Genomic DNA, 3,919 nt, shown 5'->3' with positions numbered 1-3,919 from the left:
AAGAACTCGTCAACGAATACCTGGAAGAAACCATGGCTATATGTAGTTAAGATCAAATTTCTAAGAATCTGTTCTTTACACCTCCTGAAGAAAATCTCGACATCCATTCAGCCAAAAACCTTAGTCAACACAAATCTCCCCTCTCCGAAAGTAATTTTCTTGGCAAGACTATTCGAATAGCACTGCTAGGACAAGGCATTCCCTACCTCTGTTAAGGAGAAGACTGAATGAAGAAACAGATTTTATTATGATATTTCAGGACCTCAAGTCGAAAGAGGACTGTGTTGAAATTCCTGAACCAACCTTCGAAACTAAGGAAGACATTTCTGAAGAGAAAGCATTAAGAAAGACAATTTCTAAAAATGAAGAACAGATAGCATCAGTGACCGCTACTGAAGAATCGGAATTCCAGGAGAGATATGACTCGTTAGACCGAAAGGAGATAGCTAGAATGAAGCCATCTATCGAGGAACTTCCGGAATTGGAATTAAAGAAGTTACCTGACAATCTAGAGTATGCATTCTTAGAATGAGAATCGCAACTCCCCGTAATCATCTCAAAAGACCTCACGCCACAAGAGAAGGTAAAATTGATTCAAGTTTTGAAATCACATAAGAAGATAATTGCCTAGAAGATCTCTGACATAAAAGGAATCAGCCTCAACTATTGCACCCACAAGATCTTCATGGAAGATGATTTCAAACCATCAATTCAGAGGCAAAGAAGGGTCATCCCTATGATTCAAGAAGTCATCAAGAAAGAAGTAATCAAACTTCTGGACGTCGGTCTGATCTATCCCATTTCTGATTCACCATGGGTCAGTCATGTTCAAGTAGTACCCAAGAAGGGAGGGACAACTGTAATCCAAAATGAGAATAATGAGCTTATTCTAACACGGGAGGTCACCGGTTGGAGGGTCTGCATAGATTATCGTAAACTAAACGATACAACTCGAAAAGATCATTTTCCATTACGTTTTATCGATCAAATGTCGGAACGTTTATCAGGAAATGAGTACTATTGTTTCCTTGATGGTTTTTCTGGCTACTTTCAGATTCCCCTCGATCCAAAGGACCAAGAGAAGACAACCTTCACCTGTCCTTATGGAACATTTGCCTATCGACGCATGCCCTTTAGGTTATGCAATGCACCAGCTACATTCCAGCGATGCATGGTAGCAATATTCCACGACATGATTGAACGTTGTATGGAAGTCTTCATGGACGACTTCTCAGTCTTTGGTAGTACCTTTGATTCGTGCCTTTCTAACTTTCACAAGATGCTCTCCCGGTGTGAAGATTCGAATATAGTTCTGAATTGGGAAAAATGTCACTTCATGGTTAAAGAAGGGATAGTTTTAGGACATAAGGTTTCAAAAGCAGGAATAGAAGTTGATAAGGCTAAGATTGAGACCATAGCTAAACTTCCAGAACCTACCACAGTAAAAGCGGTAAGGAGTTTCCTTGGACACGCCGGTTTTTACCGACGTTTCATCAAAGATTTCTCAAAGGTCACACGACCTATCACTCATCTCCTAGGAAAGGAAGTTCCATTTGTCTTTGATGAAGAATGTATTAAAGCATTAAACTATCTGAATGGACAGCTAACACATGCACCCATCATGATAGCTCCTGATTGGAGTTTACCATTCGAAATCATGTGTGATGCGAGTGACTTCGCAGTTGGAGCTGTACTCGGACAACGGACAGGTAAGCACTTTCATCCAATCTATTACGCCAGCAAAACCTTAACCGGAGCTCAAGAGAATTACAGTACCACAGAAAAGGAGCTGCTAGCTGTAGTATTCGCCTTCAACAAATTCTGTTCCTATCTCATCCTGTCCAAAATTACAGTTTATACAGATCATTCAGCCCTTAAATATTTATTCACTAAACAAGACGTTAAACCAAGACTCCTACGATGGATCTTACTCCTTCAGGAATTCGATATTGAAATTACAGATAAGAAAGGAGCTGAGAACGTCGCACAGACCATCTTAGTCGTTTGGAGAACCCAGCAATGGAACAACTTGTTGAACAAAATATCAGAGATAAATTTCTGAAATAACAGCTTATAAGTTTAGGACAAGCTCACATAGGATCACAATTCACCGATACTCCTTGGTATGCTGACATAGCCAACTACCTAGTTGCTGGAGTAGTGCAAAAGGGAATGAGCACATCTCGAAGAAGGAAGTTCTTCAGGGATGCCAAGTACTACTACTGGGAAGACCCTTACCTGTTTAGAATTTGCCCTGATCAGATAATCAGGAGGTGCGTAGATGAAAAACAAGCAGCAGGGATTCTTCACCAATGTCACCACAGACCAACTGGAGGTCATCATGGAGCAAACTTAACTGCAAGAAAAGACTACGAATCAGGATTTTATTGGCCGTCTATATTCCGAGATGTGTAAGAGCTTGTAAAGCATTGCGACGCATGCCAAAGGCAAGGTATTATCTCTATGAAGAATGAGATGCCTCAGACTAATATCCAAACTTGCGAGATCTTCAATATATGGGGAATAGACTTCATGGGGCCATTCCTAAAGTCTAATGGGAAAGAATATGTCCTCGTAGCAGTAGATTACGTCTCCAGATGGGTCGAAGCCTAAGCATTTCCAACAAATGATGCCAAGGTCGTCACCAACTTCCTGAAGAGACTCTTCTACCGATTTGGAGCTCCCCGCGCTATAATAAGTGATAGAGGCACACACTTCTGCAATACCCAATTTATGAAGGTGATGCAACAATACGGAGTTAACCACAACATGTCCACTTCCTATCATCCGCAGACTAACGGACAAGTAGAGGTCACCAACAGAGCACTCAAGAGAATTCTAGAACGCACCGTCGACCATCATGAAAATAAATGGGCCGAGAAACTAGACGATGCTTTGTGGGTATTCCAGACTGCTTACAAGAATCCTCTAGGAACTACACCCTACCGCATGATCTATGGAAAAGCCTGTCACCTTCTGCTAGACCTCGAATAGAAAGCTCTCTGGGCAATGAAGACCTACAACCTCAACCCCTCAGTAACCACTAAGTATCGCAAGATGCAGATGAATGAACTCGCTTAATTAAGAGACCAAGCGTACGAGACGTCATATATCTACAAGGAACGGACGAAGCTGACACATGATGCAAAATTGATTACTACAAAGTTTGCTCCTGGAGATAAAGTTCTGCTCTTTAATTCTCGATTCAAGAAGTTCACTGGAAAATTTAGATTAGATGGAGTGGGCCATACAAAATTATACATGCTTTTCCACACGGAGCCGTGGAACTAGAAGGACCTACTGGCAACTTCAAAGTCAACGACCACCGGCTAAAAGCTTATCTAGAAGACCACGATAAGGAGGAGCACCTCTTCTCCTTTGATCCATTATGAAGATCTGGCAAAGAAAAGTCGAGGTGTAATGACTTAATAAACAAAGCGCTCTTGGGAGGCACCCCTTGCTTATCTTTTTATTTTGTTTATCTTATTATTATTTTTAGTCTACAAAAATATTATCTCTGTGTACTAACAACTAAGCACCATACTTGCGCTTAGTACTTACGAGTTTGTTGAATGTGTTCAGGCAAAATGCCAAGTTCAGGAGCTTCAGTTTACATCCCAGTTCGTAGGAGGAGGACTCCTAAAGTTTACTTATTGGAAAGCAGCGCTGATCAGAACATGCCATCAACAGGGCAATTAGGCCTAAGACGATTGATATTGGAGAGTGTTGAGGAGGATATTAGTACAGCACCGCCAGCACCTCCTGTTCGACGCTCTAGACGTTTAGCTAAGAGACCTGCTGAGCATACACAGCCACTAAAGACACATGAGCCACAGATGGTGATACACTATGGAGCCACCTTGAATGACTCAGATATTGCATGGGCATTACTCAGAGACCAGCAGAGACTTTATCGAGC

The sequence above is a fragment of the Rutidosis leptorrhynchoides genome, chromosome 11, assembly GCF_046630445.1.
Source record: "Rutidosis leptorrhynchoides isolate AG116_Rl617_1_P2 chromosome 11, CSIRO_AGI_Rlap_v1, whole genome shotgun sequence".
Classification (NCBI taxonomy): Eukaryota; Viridiplantae; Streptophyta; class Magnoliopsida; order Asterales; family Asteraceae; genus Rutidosis; species Rutidosis leptorrhynchoides.
The sequence above is the reverse complement of the archived record's forward strand: the minus strand, read 5'-3'. Positions refer to the sequence as shown.